Genomic DNA, 15,787 nt, shown 5'->3' with positions numbered 1-15,787 from the left:
ATTATGTAAATATACGCAGTCTTCTAGCTGTGGCAAGCTGTGTTTTAATGTCTCATACATTTCTCAAAGTCATGACTGTTTACGTTAAATACACTTGGCATAACATGCATGATTTAAGGTAAAGTGACACTTTTTCGCGTCAATTCACAATCATTTAAACCATGCAGCTGTTATAGAGCCGATGCCAAACGATCACTGCTACGCGAGGACGCGAAATTGACGTCTTTACAAACTAATACGTTTACAATGTATTACATTGATGAAAAACGGAATTAAACTTGTCATGTTATATATTACTGAAATAAAAGAAAGGGTTTTACGTCTGAATCCCCGAAACATTCCTACCTGTACTGCACGTTCTCCAGAGAGCTCGCGTTGATTCACGCCTTCAGAATATAACATCCATTTGCAGTTTTGTACACAAATGTATATGAGAAATATTAATATTCCATTGGATTTAGTATCAAATAATCCTCAGTATATATAGTTTTCAATAGGCACGGACTAAGTTTCGGTCTAGTCACGTGTGAAGGCAAGGCAATTAAACACGCTTGGGCTGCCCTCTAGTGGTAAAAGCTATATGACATTTTTATTTTTACATAGGATTTTATTGGACATTTTAAAGTGAAAATAACATAATATAGACATGTTACTGCAATGTTTTTTTATCTTGGCCATGTTCACATTTGAGTTCTGAGTTCATATTAAAAAAATTATAAAGATATGTTACAGACAATCTGAGATATGAACTACTTCCTGTTTGGGGACTACGCCATAGGTATATTTTGACCTGTTTTGGGCAAATGCTTCCGAAAATCAAAAATCCTTCTAGTAACTTTTGTGAGGCTTGGTCCAAGGATCGTGTACGTGGAATTTCTTGAAGTTTGGACAAAATTTGTGACCTGTGAAACTTTTTAAAGGTTTTGTGTTCTATCCAATATGGTGGCCGAACGACATGGATCTGTGACTTCATCTTCTCAAGCAACTTACACCGGTACTGCCCGAACATTTTAAAGTTTGAACGGTGTCTCTGCGTCAAACGGTCTGGTCGCTAGAGCTGGCCAAAAAAATCTCCCCGGGAAAAATAATAAAAATAATAATAAAACTTAAGAAGAACAATAAGTGTGCTTTTGCAAGCACACTTAATAATAAGAATAACTAGAAAATGCGCTTCCGGAGGAACCACAAAAGTGTGCTTGCTCTGGTGCGGTCATTAACGTGATTTGTGAATAGCACCTTTGGGAGTACTTCGACTCGCCTGAAAAGTCCGCTCCCCTTCTCACTCTCATAATGGGAGAGGGAGGGTGTTACTGCGCCGAGTCGAAGTACTCCCAAAAGTGCTATTACGCTATAAAATATAGTTCCTGTTTTAAGTCCGCTTAGAAAAGCGCTATGTTTTATTTTGTACCACCAAACTTGCTCGTATAACTACTCGTCTTAAATAGGAAAAACGTTGATGTGTTTAGTCACTTCTAACTTTATCTCTGAGTGGTACAATTGAATGAATGGGGCTAAGCTAAATGCTATCGAAGCATCGCAGCACGCTCCAGCGCTTACGTGCACGCACACAGATGATAGAGGGATGTATCAACAGTTCTTAGTTAAGGTAATAACATATTTTAATATTGAAAATGAGTAGACTATTCCTTTAAGATTGTAGAAACATGGTGGCACAAAATGGCAACTTCCATGTAAGGGGACCCTCTGTGTATGTAGATAAAAACATCTCATTCTAAAGTAATGAAAACATAACGGTTCATTATATAAGGTCTTTATACACCCCTGATAATATAGTTTGTATATTATTTTGCATGTAGATAAAAATGTCTCATTCTAAAGTAATAAAAACATAACGGTTAATTATGAAAGGTGTTTATACACCCCTGATAATATAGTTTTGTATATTATTTTGCATTTCTGTCAAGAGATCCTTCTAAAAATTACACACTGCACCTTTAAAGTAGGCCAGAGTTCACGTCACCAAAAGCAGCAGATAAAAGCTGCATTTTATTGATCATAAGCTCATTTTTAAAATAAGCAATAGGAAAGAGCGACAGCAGCACTGATAGCCTAATATCATTGCATTTCTTTACTATTTATGAATATGATTGTGTGTTGAGCGTCTACGACAGGGCTATTCAATTAGTTTGTCATGAGGGCCAGAGATATATCAGTGATGATGACTACATATACATTTAAACATACTCATGTTGTATTTTGAAACTGCATAACAACAAAATCAGTGCATTGTACAATATACTTTTTCTACAAACATGTATTTTCAAACTGCATACAACAAAACTTGTGCATTGTAATATGACCAAGTAGGCTTTATCTACATCCAGACATGTTCGTATTTTGTATTTTAAATAGGGCTGCACGATAAATCGCATGCGATACCACGCGCATCACGTCAGTAATGCCGGTTCCTTGATTAGTATTAAATCGCCATCAGCTGTTTTCAGATAGCGCGACATTAACTGCACAGAGCCGTAGTTCCCTGACAATTTGGCCCATATCGCAGGCGATACGTCCGCGATAATTAATGCGAAATTGCCCCGATTGTCAGGGAACTACGGCTCTGTGCAGTTAAAGCTGCTCCATCTGAAAAAAGCTGATGGCGATTTAATACTAATCAAGGAACCGGCATTACTGACGTGATGCGCGTGACAAACACATGCGATTTATCGTTCAGCCCTAATTTTAAAACTGCATAACAACATAAGTGCATTGTAAGATACCCGAGTAAGCTTTATTCTACATTTAAAGGGGTAAATAAGAGCCATATCACACTCATTGAGAATTTAACTTATTTACTCACTTAAGTACACATAACCAAAAGTTTATAATATGGAACATAACATTGTTTTATGCAGTTTTTTGTCAATGCTAATTATTTCACGACCTCTATTTAAACTACAACCGCCATCTTAATAACTGGCAAACATAAGGCTAGCTTCTAATAAGAGAAATTATACTTTTAGATTTCGTCAGGGCAGTAAAATCAGGTGTATGTTTGTCAGCGCGATACGCATACAGTGGTGCAGGTGCTGGGCTGTGAGCGATGGGCGATTGACTTACTCGTTTAAATTGCATTCTTGTTTGAGAACGATGACTCGCATAATATTTGAACCTTTGTCTGCTTTGAACTTCGGAGAAATGCCAGGATCTTTTATCCAGTTCACAAAAATCGTTTCCTTTATTAAGACATCTAATGTCATTGTGATCATTGAGCCGACATATCAGACAACAACTGTCGGAAGAGGAGTTGTTGTAAGCTGGAAATACAATAAATAAAGTTAAAACAGCCATAGAGTCCGTGTTCTCTTAACGCACCACTGTCAGTCTTCGCATCTTGACGCGGGCAGACCAAAGCGCGAATACACGTGAAGGGGTGACTCACGCTCTGCATCTCATGCAACATATGCACGCGCATCAAGATTGCGACCCTGTCCTCTTGCTTTCCATGTGAAATCAATGCTTCGCTGAGTGATTGACAGCATAATGATTGACAGCATAATGCAATCGATCGTGTTCCCGTTAGTCAAGCATACGATTTAGATATATAACTTTCTTATCTGAAGATTATGTAAATATACGCAGTCTTCTAGCTGTGGCAAGCTGTGTTTTAATGTGTCATACATTTCTCAAAGTCATGACTGTTTAAATACACTTGGCATAACATGCATGATTTAAGGTAAAGTGACACTTTTTCGCGTCAATTCACAATCATTTAAACCATGCAGCTGTTATAGAGCCGATGAAAAACGATCACTGCTAACGTTACGCGAGGACGCGAAACTGACGTCTTTACAAACTAATACGTTTACAATGTATTACATTGATGAAAAAGGGAATTAAACTTGTCGTGCCATATATCACTGAAATAAAAGAAAGGGATTAAAATATGTCTGAATCATATAATTCCTACCTGTATGTAAAAATGCACGTTCTCCAGAGAGCTCGCGTTGATTCAAGCATTCAGAATATAAAATCCATTTGCAGTTTTGCGTCCGAAACCGCATACTGTATAGTGAATAAGATGAAGTTTACGATTCTAAAAATATGTATCCAGGAATCTGTCCATATACGATACGAAGATTGGGTGGCAGCCGAGGTTACCGAGTCCTCCATGGGCTCGCAGCAGAGTCTGAGGCTGCCGCCTCTTCTCCGGGCTTCTCTGCTTTCTCTTCCTCAGCTCTTCGCTGTATTATGGCTCTTAAAGGAACACCCGATTCTCTCAACAGCTCTTCTCTATTCCATTTTGCCATTTAAACCTTAAAACTACATCCCGCCATTGTTATTCAAACTTTTCCACGGAGCAATAGCCTGTTAGCTTAGCTTCTAAAGATGGCTGCCGCTATCTTTACATTCTGTCTAAAAAACACGTTTGAACGTAAAGGCTGCCCTCTACTGGTAAAGGCTAATGACATTTTTATTTTTACACAGGTTTTAATTGGACATTTTAAAGTGAAAATAACATAATATAGACATGTTACTGCAATGTTTTTTTATCTTGGGCATCTTCACATTGGAGTAAAGAGTTCATATAAAAATTTTGGTTAATAAATGTTACAGACATATTGAGATTTGAACTACTTCCTGTTTTGGCGGCGTTGACGCACATTTAGTTTGGGCTGTGGCGCGCAAACGCTTCCGAAAATCAAAAATCCTTCTAGTAACTTTTGTGAGGCTCGGTCCAAGGATCGCGTACGTGGAATTTCATGAAGTTTGGACAAAATTTGTGACCTGTGAAACTTTTTTTAAGGTTTTGTGTTCTCTCCAATATGGCGGCCGAACGACATGGATCTGTGACTTCATCCTCTCAAGCAACTTACACCGGTACTGCCCGGTGCAAGCACACTTAATAAGAATAATAAAACTTAAGAAGAACAATAAGTGTGCTTTTGCAAGCACACTTAATAATAATAATAAGAATAATAAAACTTAAGAAGAACAATAAGTGTGCTTTTGCAAGCACACTTAATAATAATAAGAAGAATAATAAAACTTAAGAAGAACAATAAGTGTGCTTTTGCAAGCACACTTAATAATAATAATAAGAAGAAGAATAATAAAACTTAAGAAGAACAATAAGTGTGCAAGCACACTTAATAAAGGGAGCACAGTGTACAGTATACCTATATCTCTGTGGCCATAACAGTTGCACAACTTAGGGACTAGGGGTGGGACAATATTTCGATATGGTGATGTATTGTTTGTTTGACTCTGGCAATACAGGAATCAATACGCTGCATCAAATATCGATAAATTAATTAATAAACAAGATGCCCTAAATAGATTTCCCAGGGTCATTACTTTATGGATCCTCAGGGTGGCACTAAGCACATGAATGATTGTAATGAGAGAATTGTGAACAAACTAGTTTGAAAGAGATAAGGTTAGGATGGCGGATGCACGTAAAATAGTAGATTTCTCAGCCACGTTTAAGTCCAAATACTTTTACAAAATACATTTTTATGATGTTAATGTGTCAGTTTACAAAAAAGCTATTAGAATAAAATGTTTAACGTACTTGAAATATTACACATTGCTAATATATTGTTCATTTACCTCAGGATTGACTAAAGCCTTAATTGAGGCAGCGCAAGCATTTGTCTTCGCACATGTGCGACCTGCAATTTTTTTCTAGTCATTTCATTTTGAAAGACGAGTAGATCGCAAGCCCGCAAAAAAAAGAATGTGCAACCGTGTTTTACCGCTCATTTGCATTGACGCGTCTATTCGTTGTAACCATATGCTCAGTAATCTACCAATGATTTATTAGTTATATAGTCTATTTATTATCAAAGTATTTGTTGATAATGCAGTTATTATGGGGGAAAAGTAAACAATAGCATTTATTGATATAAGGTGTGCACCTAAATTTTCTATTTGCACTCCTAAAATTTTCAGTCAGGGAGTACTACTAGTAAAAATGTAGTCTGGAGCCCTGTACCTAAAAACTTTTTGTGGACTTGCATAAAGAGACAAAAGTTGTACTTAATCTTTTCCTGGACATTTTGTTTTTATAGTTTGTCAGATATTGTTATGTATCATCAAAGGATTAGCAAGCAATTCCTTGATTATCGGAGAACCGCTGTGCCATTATATTATCGTTATCATGAGCCATGTAACCAGGGTTCTAAATTAACTTTTTTGATCACCAGCCAATCAGCATTTCCACTAGCCAAATTTTTTCCGGTGAAAATAAGAGAAATTATGAGTGCCACTGAATGCATTTGATAATTTTATTAACATTGTTGGCATGAAAACCCAACAAGGCTCTCTTCAAGACGACCTGTCTTGACAGTTTAATTAACGTTAGGTTCTGTGATGACTTCGGGCACTCTCATGGTCCTTTACTGCCTCAACTTTAAAATTATTAGTTCCCACCACGAAATTGTCCGTTTCATTTTTTCTTTCGCGTACATGCGACAATCCTGACAAAACATGACAACATTTTTATGATCATCTTGTGATCAAACACAAGCTTTCCTTGTTTCTCTGTCTATATCCTTGCCTCCTCTTGCTCCCAAAAGTCTCACTCATCTTTATCATACCTAACATTATTAACATGTTTGGAGGCATAAATGGCATAAAATATTTGGAAATAATGACAGCAGAGGAATATTTTCAACATTATACAATGATAGCAATGATTAATAACTTATTTTTACAAAAATATTTTTACAGTATTTTAAGAAACCAGTCATTTTATAACTGCTATAGCCTACTAAAATAATCTTAGTCATAAAGTGTTAATAGTGTCCTAGAGTTAAATATTAGTAAACCAAATATTAGTTTCATATCTGAAAATACAGAACAGTATAAGACATAAATGTGTTAATTTTCTCAGCAACAATGCAATCCTAGGCTTGACAAGAGGTTTCCCTGAGATATTTCCTCTAATGTTTAAGACCTGACTGAGTAAGGATGTAATTTGTCTTACCTCCCTTAAACTCATCATCTCCTTTCTGCTTCCCTTTTACTGCTTTGCACAAAACATTTCTGATGTCCACAGAAGCCAATAGTGATTGAGTGAAAATAAGATCATAATTTAGAAACTTGTGACACCGTCACACAAGAAACTTGTGTACCGCTCATTTTATACATTATATTGTGGTTTTATGTATATTTGAGTTTTAAATAGGTTTTACATGTTTCCTTAGCCATTTTATTCCTTTTGCTATTTTATGTGTTTATGTCTTTTATTTTGTTTGGGCGGCCTGTCATGCGAGTAATCACATTACAGGAAACAATGCCAGTATAAAAGGAAGCAGCAGAAGCACATTGTGAGCATATGCTAAAGCTAATTCACTGCTGGAGTTTCTTTCATTGTGGACTTTCCCTTCCAGACATCTTTTGTGGATTACACTATCATTGGATTGTATATACACTGGAGAACACTTTGCACATTTGGACTTTTAACACGCTTGAACTTTTAGATTGTTTTAGGTTTGGTTTTCTTGTATTCCTTTCTTTTAACAGTCTTAAGTTTTATGTGTTGTTTTAAGTTCATTGTGATCTTGTAAATACACTTATTTAATTTCATTTCACTTGTTTGTCATCCTTTTAACATTGTTTTAACCTCACACAGTAAGATCTGACCCCTTTTATATATTTTGTGACTCAACCGATAGGGCTGATTGTTACAAACTTACTTTTGAGTGCGGTTGTGCGTGCATGAACGCAAAGACGCGCGCGGACATGGATTTGTGCATGTATGCATCAGTGCGACTGCTGCGTCGCTTTTACAAGCGTAAGTTGGGGTAACTGCATTCAATATAGATTCGTTTTGCCGCTAAAACACAAAGGGACACCCATATTATAAACCACAACTGACAATAAACAGGAATATATATTGTTGACAAATATTATTTATTTTTCGTTCCTTGGGCGAGTAAGGTAACAGAATAAAGGTATGAATTTTTTCCACTATCTGACAATCACAGATTAACATGATCAGTCGGTGAAAAACCAGTGCCAACAAATGCCAGCAAGGGGTTCCACACTGATCAAACACACCAGTAGGAGGTTGAATGAACTAACTTTTATCAGGTGTTTTGGAACCAACATGATTAGGGTTAACAGGTTTTGGGTTTGCTAATTCTGCTTTTTGAAATACGACCCAAATCAGTCTGAATAAGCCTCACAGTCCGAATATGCCTCACAGAACCTAGTTGTGGATTTAAAGTTGAAAAACCTCTTGAATTGTACAAAATAGCAAGGTATATTACCACAGTGGTCCAAACTTTTTTCAGCGTGCGGCCCCCCTTGTGTACGGTGCATTCCTTCGCGGCCTCCACAAAGAAAATTTATGACAATTTTGTTTTAAAACATAACATATTAAAGTATACAAAGATGTGCTGTTGGTTAGGTTTCATTAAACAGAATAAATGAATGTATTTTATAAAATATGTCATAAAACTGGGGGCCCCCTGGCACCATCTCGCAGCCCCCAGTTTGAGAACCACTCTATTACCACACGTATTGGTAAACTGTCTGAAAGCTAACTCTGATTTGACCAGTCCCATCCTACACAGTAATGTTACATTTTAAAAAGATTTATTTATTTATGGGAATGTGCTGAAAATTGAATTTGAAAATAACACTTGTAATAGTCATATTGAACATTGTTGACATGCTTTTGTAAGGAGATTTTATTGTCATCACCATTGTGGGGGTGGTTATTGTTTCTGTTGGTGAATTCAAGATTTTCTTTTTAAGGATGCAAATACTTGTAGGTTTTATTCATGTGGTAGGTTCATAGCATATCATATACTCAATGTAGATGATCAGGTTGTACACTTTAATCACTTTACATAGCTTCAAACTCTACTTATTACCACATTAATAACCACCATTTCTATTGTCAGAGATTTCTCAATTTATTTGGGGTGAAACAGAAAAATCTAAACTTGTACAGAGTAGCGCTGCAACTTCAGATTCATTTTCATCACCCACATTTCCATGTTCCAATACCTTGCGTCCAAGCTTAATTAATAAAACAGTGAAATCAGATGAGTCACCAACATAACACCACCTGCTATTAGTATAAGGACTCATTTTCTCCTATTAAATTCCACTTGCATCGAATTGTGATTGTTTTTATTCTCTATCACAATAGCCAATCACTCATGGTAACAGCAATGAGTCGCATCAAATGAGAACTTGATAACGGCACCGCTCCTGGGAATTTCTAGGAGCGGATTCATATTCATCCTGTGTTTGAAGACCTTTTACCCTACCTCAAGATTTTAAGTGCCATTTGAGTTTGGCATCAACCCGAATCAGAAACATTGCCCACATTTGCACTTGTTGTATTCTGAGCTCACAAGAGGAAGCTCATAATGAATGGTGCTCATCAAACGAATGCTTTGAGTCTGTTGTTCCCAACATAAGTGGCTGGTCACTTAGCAGCAAGTTTCTTCAGCAGAGAATACTGATGAGGACTTTGTTTTAATCTCCTAAATTTCCCTTCAAAGAGAGGCTTGAAGGATCAAGCATCAAGGAGACTTTTGGAGGACAGGAGAAAGTCAGTGGTAAAGGTGTGTGGCTGAGTATGTTTTATTTAACAATAACGGCTGTAGTAATGATGAAAAGATATCTTATCAATTATCGAGATTTTGAAAATGTGTCCTCAACATCCTGTGTAAAATCTGTGAATACTTTGTCACTCATTTATGCACATTGCATACTGGTTTTGGCATACAACATAGTAAACAAATAGGCATATTTACACAAGCAGTGTGACTCAAAAATCCACTTGGACATGAATTAGTTTATCATAATATGATTTCAGATACTATCGAGAGCCTTCATTCTGCTTTATGCAGGACACTGCTAAACATAATTTACTGATCTGTCACTGTTTAATATGTAATGTAAACCAGCCTATTTCTTCTTTTTGTGAAAGTCATAGAAATATAAGATAATTTCTGGGAGTTTTGGCAGAATTGTAACATCATGAGAGCACAGATGACAGGAACACTCAAATCTCAGAACATGTGTGAAGCATCTACCGTAGTTACCTGGAGACTCTATAGACCATCAATCAGAGAACTCAGTACATAGTTCCACTTTAGACAAGTGCAACCAGTCAGACACTAAAAAGTGCTTCTGTACTTAATATACCTATAAAAATAGTGAGTTATGTATTAATAACCTTTAATGACACCATTCAATATAATGAAACACACAATATTAATAATGACACTGGAATCAATTCAATTCAGTAATATCTACTGTAGCAGTAAAACAAATCAATCTTTTTTCCAAGATGTAAAGAGCTTGTACGTGTTTTCCTATTATTCTTTATAATTAATTCAAAACCAGAGGCGCGGGAAGATATTTTCGGCAGGGGGTGCTGTGGTGCGAATGCGGCGGCGCGGGGTGTGTGTGTGGTTATAGAATTCTAAAGTTGTTCACAAGCTTTTTATTCTGCAGACCACTCTACATCTTCTTTTAAAAACTCACTCGCACGTCCCATCCATAAAGTAGGCCTGCTGATGAGCTGACGGTGCATACAAACTATATAACCTATTGCAACATAGTAGAGTTTATTATCTGCCAAGGTCGTTATTTTTTTGCTACTATCCTCTGGCCGGGTCGGGCCGCGGTTGATTAGTTAAGCATATTTTTTTAATCATTACTTTATTAGCCCAATTGGGTGGGAAGAAAGTTATGCCATATAATCAGAAATATTATATATTTAGGCCAAAGTAACAAATGTGTCCAAAAAGTCCAAATGATTTGTAAAAGTTACATAATGCAATGAGAGTCATGTGCGGAGTCTCCTCTTGCACGCATCACGCACCGGGTCTGCTGTTCTGTATGGTGTAGTTTAAGTGCAACATGGAGTTTGAAAATGTAAAGAAAAACCCGAAAAACAGGATAATTAACTTTGAGCAAGTTTGGGGGAAAGTCGGAGGTATGAAACCAGTTTATGTAGGCTATACATTCTCACTCATGCCAGTAGCCTAAAAGCCTTCTTCATTTTCCTTTGCTTAAGTTATTAATATTTCTAAATTCTAACATGGAAACTTTATTGACTTCACTCGAGTTAAGGCGATTAGTGGACCTTTTAATTCACGGGTTTCATTTAATTCTATTTTTACACATAAGCATAATATTTGTGTGTTAAGTTTTGTTTCAGTTTGCCATGCCTCCTGCACGCCGGGGTAAAAATAAGATATTTTCGACTTTAAAATTCAAACATTATATTCTAAATTGTCGGAATATATTCCATATAGATTCATTTGGATTTACAGATGTTTAACATTAAAATCGATGCATGGGAATAATTTATATTCATTTTTGAAATACCCACAACTTATAAATGTGCATGTTCCTACATCGAGGCTTTACAATTTAGTTCTTTTCATGTCGTTTTAATCATTTAATTCAATCTTTTTTACTTTAAATGTTTACTTTAATTGTTCTGTTACATTAACATGAATGTTAAACACCGCAAAACAATTTGGCTATATTTTTAAATAGTTTTTGAAAAGATGACCTTTTTCTGATATGCAGGATGAGGAGTCAGTTGGAGAAATAACGCTAGTCCTCGAGACTTTGGGCTGTGTGATTGAAAAAAATCTAAAATTCTCTTCTAAGACATTGCGAAGCTGATAGATATACAGATAGCCTAGTAATCTGATTCGTCGGGCTGTGAGTGTGCGTGGCTGCACGCAATTGTCTGTTATGCATATACACAGGCTGAATCGCAATCACGTCGTCAAAACATCTGATTGGCTAATACACACTGAAATTAATTAAATAATTTTAAAATTACTAAAATTATCCCTCTCTTCATCACACACCCCAAACATGACATACAAAATGTCTTGGAACAGAAATAAACAACAATCAGAGATATAAGCTATCATTTTATTATCAACGCAGTTTTAAATCTTTGCCACCAGGGGGCAGCACCCTCACTTCCCTCGCCCATGTTCAAAACTGTATTATATTATGAGATATAGCATATTCAGCCAACTTGAATATGCCATACTGTGAAAACAAAAGAGCAAATCACTTTTTAACATCTTTGCAAAGTGTCCTTTGAGCTGTTGTTCATTTTCAATAGAACAACTCTTTGTTCTTATTGTAAAAATAAAAAAGTAAATACATTCAATAAATTCAGAAAAAAACATTTTGATGTTTTGCAAGGAACAGAAACAAAACCAGAAACTTTTAAAAAATATATGTTCCAGAACAGATTAGTTTATTTAAAATAATGATAGTCAGTTAATACCGTTATTTTTTCGTTCTTTGACAAGATTTCTGTACAGATCACGACCCACGGTTCGGCTTGCATGCGATTCGCAGATTAATACGCAAATTTAAATAGGCTAAAAATTGATCATTTGCACGTGTTTCAAAGGCACACCGCAGAACTTTTTGGCCACTAGGGGGCGCTAGACATGTATTTTTCACGCCTAGCGCCCCTAGAGGCCACAAGGGCCGCAGCACTGTCGCAAAGGAAAAGAACTGGCCAACCTTAAAACTAAACTAAAAACTAAACCTTTAAAACGCTAAACGATCGACATTTTGAGGCATCAGGGAGAAACGCAGTCATGTTACAACTTTCTGATGAGGAACTCGTGGCAGAAGCCATTTCTCAATCTGAAGGTTGCAGCCTCCGGATGTCGTATTTCTAAGCTGCATACGTCATCAAGACAGTCTTATTTCAGAATATTAACAATTATAAAGTTGACTATTATACTTAGTTAATCGTAAATTGTTGCAGTATGCTTATGACTTGCGAATGTAATGCTCAGTTTACCTTAATAAACCAGCTTGATGACGTATGCAGCCGGCATATTTGACCTCCGGAGGCTGCAGCCTTCCAATTGAGAAACAACCAGAACTATTTCCTTGCCTTTTTCGAAACACATATTGTTGCATTGTCTCTCTTACCCTCGCCACCAGGATTTTCCGCAATGGCGCTCGTTTTTACTCTCTTTTGTGTGAAAAAATTCTCGCTCCAAATCCAAGTAAACTGATGCGTTTAGGTCTGCCGCTTTGTAATACGTCCAGTGAGTGACAGCGGAACGCAGCAAATGAGGAAGAGAGAAACGCTCGGATCTGATTGGTGAATGAATAGGGTTTGGTTTTACACTGTGTTTGGGCAAGTTTGACTGCTATAGCATTCTGGATTGTAATGTAAATACAGACAGTAAAAGAAAGGTAAAAACATGAACACGTGAATGCAGCACCTGAATACAGGGAACTATATGCAAGATAATCGCCGTCATTTATAAAGAAGATCGCATTTATGTATGAATCAAGATCGTGAGTTTATATAAAAAATTGCCTTAAAGGGGATTTGAACCCAGGCCGCCCGTGCCATAGGTCCATGACACTAACACAGTGCCACAGACTCACATAAAAGAAGTTGCTCTCTACATTCCTTAAGTAGCCTCCAGCAAAATTCACGTTAAAAAAATTTGTGGAGGAAGTGACGTATGCCGTAAAGCAGTCGAATTTTGTAGTTTTTTTTGTGCTCTGGTTACTACCGGAAACCCTAAGTTTTAAAGTACGAGTAAAAGCGATACAGACCCCTTCAGGCTATGGTAGACATGTCATTCAACCTATTTAAAGTCGATGTACTATCACAAGGGTCTTGAAAATTTATTATGAAGGTTGAAAAATTACATGGTGTCGCTTTAAGAGATTTTAAACAATTTAACCACAAAAAGGTGCTAAAGTGAACATTTTCTGTATGAACAGAAAACATGCGGTTTGTATGTGTCCGGTCCAACTCCAATCAAACATAATTATCCCTATGCCCTTCAAAGATCAGAACTCTTGATGTATAAACGTGAGAGTTGCGCTACTGTGTCTCATACTGTAGTCCATTAAAATACATTTGGTGAATAAAGCACTGAAAAACAACATAATTTTCACTTTATATGGAGCGACTGTTTATGCTGCATCTTCCCGAAGCGCTGTTTAGAATTCGTCCTCCATCTGTGTGTGCGCGCATGTTTAAGTGCATTCAACAAATGTAGGCATGTCAGAATTACAGTTATGCTGCTTTCATATTGTAGCCTTTTTAAATGTTTGTTTGAAAATTATGTAGACTAATAATTAAAAGCAATGACAGTGTTCGTAATATGACAAAGTAAGTGTCATTTTTAAATTCATAATTAATAATATTGTGCGGTTTTAATGCAGACACACCTTTTGCACTGTATAGGTGGTCTGAATAAAATTGTTATCTGAAGACAGAAAATCTGTTTAGAAGAAAGCTCAGAATTTGCACAGCTGGAAGTCAAAACACTATGTGAGGGAGAAAATGATTATGTGAGTAAAATCATATTTCTCACATGACACCAGGCCATACGCATAAGCTTAGGTTAGGGAACTCTTCCAAATGCTATTAAAAATTAATTGAGCATTGAGAACATTGGGCTCTTCATGCTTTAAAGTATAAAATTTGCATGACGAAGATAGCATGATCTAGCTGTTTTTGCTGCACCTCCAAAGACCCCAGGAGGGTAAATGGGTACAGTATGTTCATTCTAAATGAACTGTCTCCAGTAAAGTTTAAGAGAATAATACCAAGATATAAAGAGAAACACAGATAAACTGGTAATGTTTTTCACTGCAATAATTAATGTCAAAGAGAGTAACAATTCACTGCTTCATCATGGTTGGATACAAATCAAAATCATTTGTTAGACAGTATACTTGATAAAATTTCTGTTTACCTGCTGGCAAATCTAGCTGAAACTGGTAGCTATATTGTGGACCTGGTTATTAACAGGTCAAAAGGTGGTCACTGGCTGGTCGACAAGCTCAAAATGGTCTACCAGCTTGTGCATACTAACCATTTTGTAACTGCATATTACAAGTTTGGATAAGTTAAAGACCAGCTTGGACCAGTATGAAACAACCAACTACGTTGCAAAGCTAGTATCAGTTTAAAGTGGATGTCTAATGCTATTTCATGCATTCTGGCTTGTGTATTGTTAAAGCTCTTTGTGGCGCTGAGGAAAAAATTGAGAATAGATAGTGATATGTCAGAAATCAATTTCCTTCCACAGTTCAATCTGCAGGACTCCACCACTTTGTCCATAATAAAATAGTGGAGTCGAAAGCCCCTCAATTTTTAAAGCAATCCAGAAAGAATTTCTATCTTTCTCTGCATGTATAAGCATCAAACGTGTACAACAAGGACAACTTGAATCTTAGGAGTCGTCTGCTGGAAACGGTTTGCTTGGATGATGCAATCAGCCTGGATCTATGTAGCCAGAACAGGGGCCATCCGGTTGCGTTAGATCTCGTGGCGCAACGGTAGCGCGTCTGACTCCAGATCAGAAGGTTGCGTGTTCAAATTACGTCGGGATCAGGGGGTTGTTTGTTGCAGTTGTTAAGTCTCGCTAGATTTGCAGCGCTGTACTAGAGAGACAAAAGCTTTTAGAGAATGGGTGTTGTGGGCAACCTGAGTGTGAGCCGGCCAATCCCTTTGACCTCACTACTTAATTGAACAGATCAGTAGGTCACCGCATGAATGTCCACTTTTGCACCACTGAGTCATTAAGAATTTTTCCCTCTTCGTACAGGCGAGGTAACCAATGAGGAAATACAGTAATTTGTCATGAATCACTTTCCCCCAATTTTATAATTTGCGTGAGCTCAAAAAAGGCAAATATTGGAAGAAGGGAGGAGATATTTTTACCCACTTGACTCAACACATCAACCCCACAAAGCAGCGAGGAATTTCAATCAGGAAGAGATACAAATAGCATCGGGTTCCCATAGCGGGAGTCGAACC

General features: G+C 36.9%; 2 non-coding genes across 2 annotated transcripts in view; one reads left to right on the top strand and one right to left on the bottom strand.

The window, feature by feature from the left end:
- Positions 1-15,289: 15,289 nt before the first annotated feature.
- On the top strand, positions 15,290-15,361 carry trnaw-cca (transfer RNA tryptophan (anticodon CCA)). Its single transcript has one exon. It is a non-coding gene; the product is annotated as a tRNA-Trp (tRNA).
- A 404-nt stretch (positions 15,362-15,765) lies between these two features.
- trnae-uuc (transfer RNA glutamic acid (anticodon UUC)) overlaps positions 15,766-15,787 on the bottom strand; it is a 72-nt gene continuing 50 nt past the window's right edge. The window contains exon 1 of the tRNA in view: positions 15,766-15,787. This exon is cut by the window's right edge and continues 50 nt beyond it. This is a non-coding gene — a tRNA (tRNA-Glu).

This window comes from Misgurnus anguillicaudatus, chromosome 15 (genome assembly GCF_027580225.2).
Source record: "Misgurnus anguillicaudatus chromosome 15, ASM2758022v2, whole genome shotgun sequence".
Lineage (NCBI taxonomy): Eukaryota > Metazoa > Chordata > Actinopteri > Cypriniformes > Cobitidae > Misgurnus > Misgurnus anguillicaudatus.
Note: the sequence above shows the minus strand (reverse complement) of the source record. Positions and strands in the feature narration are given on the sequence as shown.